This window comes from Cajanus cajan, chromosome 1, assembly GCF_000230855.2.
Source record: "Cajanus cajan strain Asha chromosome 1, NIPB_CcT2T_4, whole genome shotgun sequence".
Classification (NCBI taxonomy): domain Eukaryota; kingdom Viridiplantae; phylum Streptophyta; class Magnoliopsida; order Fabales; family Fabaceae; genus Cajanus; species Cajanus cajan.
The window spans coordinates 15,434,695-15,449,078 of NC_138517.1; the positions used below are offsets into that span (position 1 = coordinate 15,434,695).

At 39.2% G+C, this 14,384-nt stretch overlaps 1 long non-coding RNA gene across 1 annotated transcript; it reads left to right on the plus strand.

The window, feature by feature from the left end:
• The first annotated feature begins 5,218 nt into the window (after window positions 1-5,218).
• On the plus strand, window positions 5,219-12,084 carry LOC145958424 (uncharacterized). The gene is made up of 2 exons (XR_014434199.1): window positions 5,219-6,087; window positions 7,018-12,084. It is a non-coding gene; the product is annotated as an uncharacterized LOC145958424 (long non-coding RNA).
• The last annotated feature ends 2,300 nt before the right edge of the window (window positions 12,085-14,384 follow it).

Here is a 14,384-nt window from a genome sequence, read left to right on the forward strand (position 1 = left end):
CTCTTATTCAATAATTAACTAAATTTTTAACAATTATGAAACTGTTCTCGACACATTCAAAGGAGAGTTGATGATCACGTGTATATCTTTAGAGCTTAGGAGAGCAATTGTCTATGCTCACAGTCTCATCTTTAATGACTCTAATACTTAAGTTAATTAATGAGTTAGAATAAAGAATTAAGCTAAACTCATATAATTTTATGATTATCAATAAATTTAATTAAAAAATGTGCCTAAAAAGTGTATTAAAAATATATAAAAAAATGTTGTGTATAAAAAGTGTATTAAAAAGTTTTATATAACAATTTTAAAAAATAAATATAAAATGGAGAAAAAATATATCTTATTACAACATCAATCTGATAATTTGAAAATATTAAATATGTTTTCTTTTTCTTTCAATAATTTTCAGAAAATTATACTAAATTTATTTAAAAGAATTTGATAACTATATCCCAATAATCAATTACAAAATATGATATGTATAAGTTTTAAATATTTTTTAAAAAAATAAATTTATAATATATGATAATATTTTTATAAAACTATTTTCTTTTTAAAAACATCTTTAAAAAGATGAAATATTTAATAATAATTAATAATACGTACCAACCGTTTGACCAACTCTTCCTTAACTAATCTTCATGTATTTTTATGTTTCTACAACAACTAACTAGATTGGGGACCTCTCCGACGGACAACAATATATATTCGGTGCTAAGTAATAATGATATTTTTTTTACGTACAATTAAAGAATTGACAATATGGTAGTTAACATTTAACGTTATTTGATTGTTATTGACCATGCTTTACCAAAGTTTTTAACTTTGAATCTGCGTCTTGTTGCCACACGATGCTTTTTTAATTTCTTCTATCTGATTAATGGGTCGTATACATTATCTATTCATATAAGTTACATAACATTTTTAGTCAGATAAATTATTAGGTTGTTTAAAATTATCAAATATGTATAATTATTTTCGGTGGAATTTGATTTCAACAATGGAATATAAATAATTTTTTTAAGACACTAGAAGAAATGTTATATATATATAGTGATATAGAAAAAGTGTCACTATAGGTACAATATATGTAGATATATATTTATTTGACATATAGTTATACATAATTTTAAGGTTGATTTTGAATGAGATTTAATAACATATTTTGTGTGTCACTATAGTCTATACCCACACTTTTTAATAATATATTAACATATATTATATTTATTATATGGGTAAAAGTAATTTTCAGTAACATGTATAATATCATTATAAGATATGTGTCACTATTGTAACGACCCGCCTGGCTGTTACACAACACAACACCACACAGGAAAGAGCGTGTATATATATAAGCAACTAAAATATATACACAAGGTCTAGCCTGAGGCTTAAAATCAGAGTATACAAAATACATCCTACAATGCTACACTAAGTAGTCAAAACAGCAAAAACATCATAAATACATCCACTACATCTGTCAGCTACAGACCCGTCTCAAGACACCAACCTAACCTTGCTCTGCTCCCATACAAAGTATGATCATTGCAGTCCAAACCACATGAAAACAACAAAGGGTAAGCTAGTGAAAAAAGTCAGCATATATAGGTATATAAGTACAACAATTAGAAACAACTACAACTTATCAGCACATCATCTAATTCAGCAATCATCAGCATACAACTCATTACATATTCAGCTCAAATTTCATCATTAAGCAAAAATAGCAGTAAACACACAATGCGTCGTCATATCAGCTCGGAGATCTCCTACAATAGCTCAGCCTTACGGCCTACAACAGCTCAGCCTTACAGCCTACAACAACTCAGCCTTACGGCCTACAACAGCTCAGCCTTACGGCCTACAACAACTCGGCCTTTCAGCCTACAACAGCTCAGCCTTACGACCTACAATAACTCAGCCTCACGGCCTATAACAGCTCAGCCTTTCGGCCTATAACAGCTCAGCCTTACAGCCTACAACAGCTCAGCCTTTCGGCCTACAACAGCTCAGCCTTATAGCCTACAACAGCTCAGCCTTTCGGCCTACAATAGCTCAGTCTTACGGCCTACAACAACTCAGCCTTACGGCCTACAACAGTTTATATCAGCATGCAGCACAACACAACAATAATAGCATATAACAGCATATAGCACAACTCAACATTTTACAGCACAGCTTAAACAACTCACAACATAGCAATATTATAAATCAGCTCAATATTCATCAATGACAGCTCAGCTCAGCATATATCAACATTTATCAGCATTTCACAACATATATCAGCATATAATGAAGATCACACCCGCGCCCGGACACACTCATGGTCGCGCCCAACGTGGCCCAACTAGAGAGCATCAGGGCTCAAACGCGCCCGATGCAATTCTAATTACGCCTGGCGTGCTAGGAAACAGAGACTCCAAAGAATCTCACACGCCTGACGTGCCAAACCCGTGCTCGGCACAAGGTAGGCAAAGAACTCCCCAAGGTATCACGCCCGACGCAATTACAATTGCGCCCGGCACCACCTCTGGCAGAGACTCCCAAGGAGTCTCCATGCCCGGCGAGACATAGTCACGCCCTGCGCAACACCAGATACCCACAAAACTATGTTACATATTGATATCGTGCCCAACACGGTCCAACCGCGCCCGACGTGGACCATCCAGAAGCTCCCATTCTCAAGCTCGCCCGGCGCACACAACATTACGCCCGGCGGGCTTGCTCAATAGAGCCCTATGATGGTCACGCACCCGGCGCCAAGAACTATGCCCGGCGTGATTCTCAACAACAACTCACCAAGTTTGAAAATTTTGCCCAAACCTGCAAGAATCAAACAGCCCAAACACATGCAAACCAACCAAAATGCCACATTTTCATCACACAACACGAAAATTAGCTCATTTTCAGCATGCAACCATCAAACAAGAAAAACCCCAAATTTCACCCAAAACCCTGAAAACCCGAAAATGAGTTTTCTTCCATCTCAGCCATAATCATCCAACATCAGACCACAAATGAGTTTCTAAACTCATTTTCCACACAATCCAGCTAAGACTTAGCTTCCCTTACCTCGGTGAAGAATTTTGAGCTTCCAGGAAGGAGAACAAACAGGGAAAAGAGAGAAGGAGGAGAAAAGAAAGCTCCATGCCCACAGCTAGCTCCAAAACACCTACTCAGCACCTAAGAATCACCACAGCCACCACAAGAGAAGAAAAGAGCAAGTGATGAGAATGGGGAAGAAGAGAGTGAGAGTGAAAGTAGTGAGGAAGAAGAAAAGGAAGGAAATTGGGTCTCGCAACCTCCCCAACAACAGGAATTTTCGTCCCCAAAAATAGACTTACTTGGGAAAAGAAAAGGATACCGCTCCCTGCACTACTGCTCATCCTCCCAAGTAGCCTCACCAGTAGCTGCATCCCACAGCACCTTCACCAAAGCAATAAACTTGCCTTTCAGCTCCTTCAGCTTGTGATCAACCACAGCCACCGACAACTTCTCAAAAGTCAGATTCTCCTTCACCCACACATCATCCACCTCAACCACATGACCAGGGTCATGGACATACTTCCTCAGCTGGGATACATGAAATACATCGTGTAGGTTTGAAAGAGACGGTGCCAAGGCCAACCGATAAGCAACTAGACCTACACGCTATATGATCTGATAGGGACCAACAAACCTAGGTGTCAACTACCTTGCCTTCAGTGCTCTACCCACACCAAAGGTCGGGGTCACCTTCAGAAACACATGCTTCCCTTCGGAAAACTCCAAAGGCTTTCGCCTTTTATCAGCATAAGATTTTTGCCTACTCTGAGCAGTCTTCATCCTTTCCTGAATCAGCTTCACCTTCTCTGTAGTCTGTAGGATCAGCTCTAGCCCTACAACCACCGACTCACCATCTTGATACCAGCACAGAGGAGTCCTACACCTCCTACCATACAAGGCTTCAAACGGCGCCATCCTAATACTAGCATGAAAGCTATTATTGTACGTGAACTCAACTAGCGGTAAGACTTCCTCCCAGCTTCCCAAGTGGTCTAACACACAAGCCCTTAGCAAATCCTCCAAGGACTGGATTGTCCTCTCTGACTGACCATCTGTCTGTGGATGATAAGCAGAACTCAACTTCAGCTTCGTGCCTAAGGCTTGATGTAGACTCTGCCAAAATCTAGAAGTGAACCTCGAATCTCTGTTTGAAATAATACTGGAAGGCACCAGTGCAACCGTACTATTTCCCTCACATACAACTGTGTCAGCTTCTCCAAGGACTACTTGATGTTGACAGGCAAGAAATGTGCACACTTGGTCAACCGATCAACAATCACCCAGATAGCATCACTATTCCTAGCTGACCTAAGCAACCCCAACGAAATTCATAGTGATACTATCACATTTCCACTCTGGAATCTCTATCTGCTGCATCAAACCACTCGACTTCTGATGCTCCACCTTTACCTTCTAACAGGTCAAACAGGCCGCCACATATTTAGCTATCTCTCTCTTCATACCAGACCACCAGAAAGTCTTCTTGAGGTCTTGGTACATCTTAGTCATACCAGGATGTATGCTAAGTCTGCTCTTTTGACCTTCTTCCATCATAGCTTTCTTCAACTCAGAATCATGAGGTAGGTAAATTCTGCCCTTGAACCTCAAGATCCCATCTCCGCCCAGCTCAAAACCAACAGCCTTCTCGGTACCCAGCAAACCAAGAAGTTTCACCAGCTCCACATCCTGCAACTGTTTCAGTCCAACCTGTCTCAAGAACTCACTAGTTATGGTAATCATCCCACAACTAATGTGATCCTGAGCTAGCTCCACACAGAGATTCAAATCCCTGAACTCCTCTACCAGCTCCAGCTCCTTCACCATCATACTAGACATGTGGATGGATTTCCTACTCAGCACATCTGCCACAACATTGGCCTTTCCAGAATGATACATCAATTGGAAGTTATAATCTTTCAGAAACTCCATCCATTGCCTTTGCCTCATTTTCAGCTCCTTCTGATCAAACAGGTACTTCAGACTCTTGTGATCATTGAAGACGCTGAACCGAGCACCATATAAATAATGCCTCCATATCTTCAAGGCAAACACAACTGTCGCCAACTCCAAGTCATGAGTGGGATAATTCCTCTCATGGTTCTTCAGTTACCTTGAAGCATATGCCACCACTTTCCTGTTCTGCATCAGCACACGCCCCAAACCCTGGTGAGAAGTGTAACATCCTAGTTTTCCAAATGGTTATTACTATTATTATATGGTATTTGGTCATAATTTGGTAGTTATATTTTAATTGTAGTTAATTCATACTCCATTTATGCTTAATTGTAGGCTTTAGAAAAATAGGTGTGTTGATGGGCTTAAATGGTTGTAGATTTTTTTAAAATCTTTTCGCTGGGCTGACTGGCAACCCTCGGTTTTTGGCACATAACTTAGGTTGTAGTAGTCCAAATGATGAAAACTTGGTGTCAAAAGAAAGCTAAGATAAAAACGCACAACTTTTACAGAAATAGCCATTTTCAAATTCGGTCTTATAGAAGGACAAAATTGGAATTTTATTGATACAATTGTTTCTCGCTGGGCTGATTGGCAAGTCTCGGTTTTTGGGACATAACTTGGGCTGTGATTGTCTAAATGATGCAAAGTCGGTGGCTATGGAAAGATAAGAGAAAACTCTACAACTTTCATGAAGTAACCATTCGCAATTTCTGCCGTCTAGAAGGTCAAAGTCGGTGGTCAAAAATCGGTGCGGAAAAGAATATGGCATCCAACTCATCCCATTTCGTTTTGCCTAAGATTTTTTTCATTATTTTCCATTATTTTAATGTGTCTTGAAGGCTATAAATAGGCCTTCACTTCTCCATTGCAAACCATCCCAAGAAACACTTCTCATTCTAATTCTCTCTTCTCTTATACTCCCTTCTTTCCCTCTTCTTCTCTTTGAAGACCAAGGGAAAATCTAGAGGAGGAGGTTCTGTCCTAGTTTTAGCTCCGGTCCCTGTTTTAGACGGAAGGAGCCTTGGGGAGGCAGCTGTGCTATAGTCTCAATTTCTGTCCGGGTTTCAGTTCAGGATTATCCAAGTAAGGGTGGCATTTATAAAATTAATCTAGTATGCTAACTAAGGGTAGTACTTATAAGACTTAATCTAGTATACATGAGCATGATAGGAGTAGTATAACTTTTAATATGCTATTTTGTTTGTATGAAGGTTGTTATTTATTTAAGTTGATGGTTGTTATTTATTCAAGTTGGTGGTTGTTTTGGATATTTAATTTGGCATGGTTATGATTATGTTTATATATATATAATTATAAAGTATGTTATGTGTATGTGGTTTGGAAAAGTAAATAGAACTGAGAGGAGTAAGGTTATGGATGGGAGATCTCTTGGTGAGATCAGGGGATATAATCTTTGGAGAAAATATGGAATTTCGGAATCCCATTGTGAGGATTTCCAATTTAGAACTTTTCCAAGGATTATATAGTAAACCACTTCAGATGTTAGGTGGATTCTGAAGTACTCCTCTAAGTATCTATTTGCTACCGGTATGGGTCTGGGTCGAGTCATACCGATGGATGAGGTGACCCCACCAGGGTTACGTGACGACGTAATCCAACTGTATACTTTCCATGAGAGGTTAGGCGTGAGACATGGGTTGCTGACATGTTTCACCGTATCAACACTTGGTTTGGATAGGTGTTGAGGCCAACATTTGGTTTGGATGTGTTGGTTACATCATGGATTATACGGTGGTGTGACTTTGCTTTGGATGTGGATTATGTATACATATGGTATGGATTGTATACTAAGGTTATGGATTTCTATAATTAATATGTATGCATTGGCATGGATGTATATATATTATATTGGTTTATATCTATCTTGGAAATACATGTTGGTTTGAATAAATAATTATTAAATGATATTTATACTATGGTTGGTTTTATACGTGCTAACCCTTATGTTTCCATGTGGTGGAACTGTGATGATCTCACTATGTGGGGGAGCAGATCAGGTGTGAGGCCATGGGATAGCAAGGAGTCTTCTGGGTAGCTGCTTTGAGAAGTGGCTAGGCTTAGAGCTTGACCAGCACCTAGGGTGTTTCTGTTGATGGTTAATGTTAATATAGGTTGGATGACTGTATAATTTTACTGAGAATGACTAATATACTTATGTTTGCTATTATGAAAACAATTTTTACACTCTAGCGTAGCTGGCTTTTGCTCTAATATTTTCTTTATTATATATTATTTATTATGATTGATGATTTATGTGACGACCTAGAGCGGGTCGTTACAAGAAGCATCACAATACACATCAAATGGCTCACCAGAGTCGGGCAACACCAGCATAGGAGAAGTAGTCAACCTCCTCTTTAGCTCATCAAAACTCCGCTCACATGCATCTGTCCAAATGAAAGGTTGATCCTTTCTTGTCAACTAGGTTAGAGGCGCTACTATCTTGGAGAATCCCTTAATGAATCTCCTATAGTAACCCGCTAGACCCACAAAACTCTGAATATCTGTGACAGTCCTTGGTCACTCCCACTACAACACCGACTCCACCTTAGCCGGATCCACAACAATCCCCTCAGCTGAAATCACATGTCCCAAGAACTTCACCTCTTCCAACCAGAACTCACATTTTGAAAGCTTAGCGTACAACTGCTTCGCCTTCAAAATTTCTAGCACCAGCCTCAAGTGCTCTCCGTGCTCCTCCAGGGTCGTTGAATAAATCAGGATGTCATCAATGAACACCACCACAAATTTATCCAAGAAGGGCCGGAAGATCCTGTTCATGTAATCCATGAACACTACCGGGGCGTTGGTCACACCAAACGACATCACAACATACTCATAGTGACCATACCTAGTCCTAAAAGCGGTCTTAGGTATGTCACCCTCCTTCACCCTAATCTGGTGATATCCTGACCTCAAGTTAATCTTAGAGAATATCGATGCTCTCCTCAATTGATCCATTAAGTCATCTATCCAGGGAAGTGGATATTTGTTCTTAATTGTCAACTTATTCAACTGCCGATAACCAACACACAGTCGACTACCTCCATCTTTCTTCTTCACCAACAACACGGGAGCACCCCACGGCGACACACTCGGCCGCACCAACTGCTTTTCCAACAAGTCCTCTAACTGACTCTTCAGCTCAACCAACTCAGCTGGGGCCATCTTATAGGGAGCCACCGACACTAGCCCCGCACCTAGAACCAAGTTAATGCTAAACTCCATCTCCCTAGTAGGAGGCAACCCAGGCACCTCATCCGGGAATACCTCAGCAAAATCCTTCACCACATCTATCTCAGCAATGACCCTCTCGGTCTCCACACTCATAGCAGCAAGCAGAACACAACACTCTGCTCCCTCCCTCAATAATGATTCAGCTTGGCTAGCCGAAATCAACAGCTCATCCTCCACCTGAGGAAAGATCAACCGCCTATTAGCACAATCTATAAGGACGCGATTGGCAGACAACCAATCCATCCCTAAGATTATGTCAATATCCACCAAAGGCAAACAGATCAAGTTCACCTTGTACTTCTTCTCATTCACAACGATAGGATATCCAACACACCACTCAGAAGCAACCACCGAAGCAGAAGCGGGCGTCGACACTAACAGACTCAACCCCAAATCACACACCGACACACCAAGCATAGCAGCACATGCATAGGAAATAAACGAATGAGAAGCTCCAGAGTCAAATAAGATCATCACATCCTTACCAGCAGTTTTACCCTTCCCCTTCACAAGATCTGAGAAAGTAGAAGCTTCAGCCCCAGTCAAAGTGAATACTCTCCCAACAGTAGTAGGTCTATCACCCCTCTGAGCATCGCCTCTCTGAGTACCCCTATCTAGTCTGTTTCTAGCGGGACAGTTGGTCAACTCATGACCCATCCGATGGCACCTGAAACACCGGCTCTCTGTGTATGGACAATCCCTGACAAAATGGGGTCCAGCACACCTGTAGCATTTGAGAGTGACACCTCCACCCTGTCTCCCTCCTCTGGCAGCATCAGCAGGTTGCCTTATGACAAGGCCCCCTTGCTGTGGTTGGGGCCTATCATATGGCTTCCTCTGACTTCCTCCTTTCTTGGACCCAGCTAGTCCCTTAGCAATATTAATCACACAGTTGCCACCTTCTAACCGCTCAACAACTTTATCCTTCTCCACTAAGGCCAGAAACTCAGTGATGTCCATAGGCACCACCACTCTCTTCAGCTCTTGTTTCAGACCCTCAGCAAACTTCCTGCATTTCCAGGCCTCAAATATAGCTTGTGAGTAGAAACGAGCCAGGTGCTCGAATCTCATCGCATACTCGGATATAGACATCCCACCCTGGTGCAACTACATGAATTCAGACTCCTTAGCGTGCCTCACGCTCTCTGGAAAGTACTTCTCAAGAAATATCCTCCTAAAGCACTCCCAGTCCACAACAACACCTCTAGCAGTCAGCATATGGTGAGTGTCTCTCCACCAATGCTAAGCTTCTCCAACCAACATATAGATAGCATATGCCAGCCTCCTCTCCTGAGAACATCTCAACACTGTGAAGATCTTCTCTAGCTCACAGATCTAGTGGTCAACTACCTCTGGGTTTGCATCACCCTTGAACTGTGGAGGATGGCATTTCCAGAACTCAGCTAGATCCCGGCTTCTTGTGACCCCACGGGCCTTGCTGCACCAGCTGCAGCTCTATCAGCGTCCATCCTAGCAAAATAAGCATTTTGCTGCTGCATAGCCATAGCCATCATCTCCATGGCACGGGCTATCTGCTCATTGGTTCTAGTCATTGTCTACAAAAGTAACAGCACCTTCAATATACAATAATTAAACCAAACAACCAATATCAACACAACAATCAACAAAGAAATCAGCACAGCAAAGCAACACAACACAGAGCTCAGCACAACAAAAGCCTAAAGGAACCACCCTCCCCACAGAGTGTCCTCTAGACTCGAACTGCTCTAATACCACTAAAGTGTAACGACCCGCCTGGCTGTCACACAACACAACACCACAACACCACACAGACAAGAGCATACATATATAAAATAAAATATATACAATATGTCTAGCCTGGGGCTTAAAATCAGAGTATACAAAATACATCCAGCAATGCTACACTAAGTAGTCAAAACAGCAAAAACATCATAAATACATCCACTACATCTGTCAGCTACAGACCTGCCTCAAGACACCAACCTAACCCTACTCTGCTCTCATACACAGTAAGATCATTGCAGTCCAAACCACATGGAAACAACCAAGGGTAAGCTAGTAAAAAAAATCAACATATATAGGTATATAAGTACATCAATTAGAAACAACTACAGCTTATCAGCACATCATCTAATTCAGCAATCATCAACATACAACTCATCACATATTCAGCTCAAATTTCATCATTCAACAAAAATAGCAGTAAACACACAATGCGTCGTCACGCATATCAGCTCGGAGATCTCCTACAACAGCTCAGCCTTACGGCCTACAACAGCTCAGCCTTACGGCCTACAACAGCTCAGCCTTTCTGCCTACAACAGCTCAGTCTTACGGCCTACAACAACTCAGCCTTTCAGCCTACAACAGCTCAGCCTTACTGCCTACAACAGCTCAACCTTACGGCCTACAACAGCTCAGCCTTTCGGCCTACAACAGCTCAGCCTTAAGGCCTACAACAGCTTAGCCTTTCGGCCTACAACAGCTCAGCCTTACGGCCTACAACAACTCAGCCTTTCAACCTACAACAACTCAGCCTTACGGCCTACAACAGCTCAACCTTACGGCCTATAACAGTTTATATCAGCATGCAGCACAGAACAACAATAATAGCATATAACAGCATATAACACAGCTCAACATTTTACAGCAAAGCTTAAACAACTCACAGCATAGCAATATTATAAATCAGCTCAATATTCATCACTGACAACTAAGCTCAGCATATATCAACATTTATCAGCATTTCACAACATATATCGGCATATAATGAAGATCACACCCACGCCTGACACACTCATGGTCGCGCCCGGCATGGCCCAACTAGAGAGCATCAGAGCTCAAACGCGTCCGGCACAATTCCAATTGCGACCAGCGTGCTAGGAGATAGAGACTCCAAAGAATCTCACACGCTCAGCGTGCCAAACCCGCGCTCAGCGCAAGGTAGGCAAAGACCTCCCCAAGGTCTCACGCCCGACACAATTATAATTGCACCCCACGCCACCTCTAGCAGAGACTCCCAAGGAGTCTCCACGCCCGGCGAGACATAGTCACGCCCGGCGCAACACCAGATACCCACAAAACCATGTTACATATTGATATCGTGCCCAACGCGGTCCAACCACGCCCGGCGTGGGCCATCCAGAGGCTCCCATTCTCAAGCTCGCCCGGCGCACACAACATTGCGCCCGACGGGCTTGCTCAATAGAGCCCTCTGATGGTCACGCACCCGGCGCCAAGAACTATGCCCGGCGTGATTCTCAGCAGCAACTCACCAAGTTCGAAAATTTTGCCCAAACCTGCAAGAATCAAACAGCCCAAACACATGTAAACCAGCCAAAATGCCACATTTTCATCACACAAAACGAAAATCAGCTCATTTTCAGCATGCAACCATCAAACAAGAAAAACCACAAATTTCACCCAAAACCCCGAAAACCCCGAAAATGAGTTTTCTTCGATCTCAGGCAAAATCATCCGACATCAGACCACAAATGAGTTTCTAAACTCATTTTCCACACAATCCAGCCAAGACTTAGCTTCCCTTACCTCGGTGAAGAATTTCAAGCTTCCGGGAAGGAGAACGAACGGGGAAAAGAGAGACAGAGAAGAAAAGAAAGCTCCACGCCCACAGCTAGCTCCAAAACACCTACTCAGCACCTAAGAATCACTACAGCCACCACAAGAGAAGAAACGAGCAAGTGATGAGAATGGGGAAGAAGAGAGTGAGAGTGAAAGTAGTGAGGATGAAGAAAAGGAAGGAAATGGGGTCTCACAACTATATGACAATTTTCTTGTAGTGAGACTTGAAATCTGTCATATAAACTCTTTTTATTTGAATTAGCAACTTGTTGGTTTTTAACATGAAAGTATGAGAAAAGTTAGAATCATAATTTAAATATGATTAAGACTTTAAAAAATATATAAATAATAAAGAGTTTGAGTTTCAAGAAGAAAAAATAAGGAGAGATTTTGCATAAATATAAAATAGTTAGAGTTTGAAAAAAAAATTGAAATTAAGAAGTGAAAAAAGAATAAGTTTAAAGAAGAAAATGACATTAAAAAATGAACAAATTAAGTTTAGAGAAAAACAAATATAAAGAAATATATTACAAACAAATTAAAATTTAATTGAATTAATTAAAATGGTGGTTGGTACTCTATCTGAACTCTATTATAAAAAAAATGATTTAATGCATATTAAAAAAATTAGTTATCTAGATTAAATTTTACTATCACAAAATATTTTTTTTCTAAATTTTTCTTATTATAAATATTAAAAGATATAGTACAATTGAAAGATCTTCCATTAAAGGAGAAATATTTTAGGAAGAGTATCTTTAATAAGACAAAAGTATTTGATTGGTTATAGTTAGGAACTAAATTTTTTTTCTTCTTATAATATAAGACAAATTAAAAGAGTAACATTGTAATTAATAACCCATTAATCTGCAAGTGTCACTAGAACTTTGAATATTAAAGGTGTTTATATATTTCAACCTTTATTACATAGTACAAACTAGTATTTATAAAGTACAAATCCTAATTACTCATAATCATTAATAACCATCAACAAATCTTAATAGTTGATAGTTTTTGTCTTCAATCTTTACTGTTGATGATGTATACAATCTCAATTTTCCAAATTTTTGAATTTCGATAATAGCTTGCTATAATTATATTGATGGGAAGATAATATATATTCTAAGAGTCGAAATAATATACTAAAACATTATTTTTTTAGCACTAATTAGTTGAAATGTTGTTAGAAGACTATTTTCAATTTTATAAAAGATAATGGTGTTAACAATAATCTAAATTAGCAGTATAAAAATTCTGAACTTTAAAAAATTAATAATACTTTAACAACACAGCTAATTATATATACCATGTAGTAACTATTTAATAACTTGGTGATCTAGTAGTCTAGTATACCAATTGATAATTTATCGTTTACAACATTATATTTGTCTTGTATTGGCACATCAGATGTATACATGTATAATCAGTATAGATAATTGGCGTTACACATTGCGTTTCATTGGAGTTACATGCATTTACGTGAAAAGAAAATAAAATTAAAACTAAAATGAATTGATATCTTTTATAAGTTAAAATTAATTTATAAACTTCAATTTTTAAAAAGTTGTGAATGAAATTTATAAAATTTAATTGCATAAATTGATTTTAATTTAAGAGAAAAACATAATTAAATCATTTTATCTTCCTAATTTTTCTCCTATAAATGTTTGTAGATACATTTATATCTAACTGATTTAAACCAATTGGTGGTCAATGTTACTTCTTGCTCCATTTAAAAACATGTGCTTTAGAAAATTTAGTTGTTGCTTTTCGTATGCATCATAATGCATTGCTATTTCTCACGCTTTGCTTGCACATGTTCATTCTTCTGAAACTAATGCTAGTATGACCAAACCATTATAGACATTTCTCTTTTGATGAAACATAACAATTGAAAAGAGAGAAGAAAAATCACGATTCATCAGGTAAAAAAGAAGGGGAAAAAAACAGTAGATCGATGAAATCGAAATGATTGGAACTTCAATTCAAACCTTGACCATAGATTTTTCTTTCTTTCATTTTTACAATTTTGGAAATCTGAATCATTGTTCACCGGTTGCAGAATGGGCTTAGTCGTTCTATTCGAAGTGATTACATTTAGAACATTGGAATTTGAGGATATGATTGTAGTTAGAAGTGATATTGTTAAGGGTCCAACTTTCCCTTAGAAACCCAATAACATTAGCAACAGTACTAGGCCCAAACTAGACACTTAGTTACCCTTAGAATTATCATTAAACAGTTCGTTTTTTTTTTTTAATCACTACGTGGGGAGTGAAGATGTTAGGACACTTACATTTTCTTGCTTTAAATAAACCACTTGTAATCTTTTGAAGAATGAATGAAGTATGAATTTCTTTTTTTCCACCTTACTTAGTATATTTGTTAGTTTATGCCTAACAGATAAAGTGGATCTAAAATGGTAGAGTAAGTTAGGTTATTTAACCTACCAACCCATCTTAACATGCACAATCTAATCTTTTAATTTAGTCTTAACCCACCAATATTTAAAATAAAAATATATATAATGTACTTGTTTATACAATAAATTAAGTGAT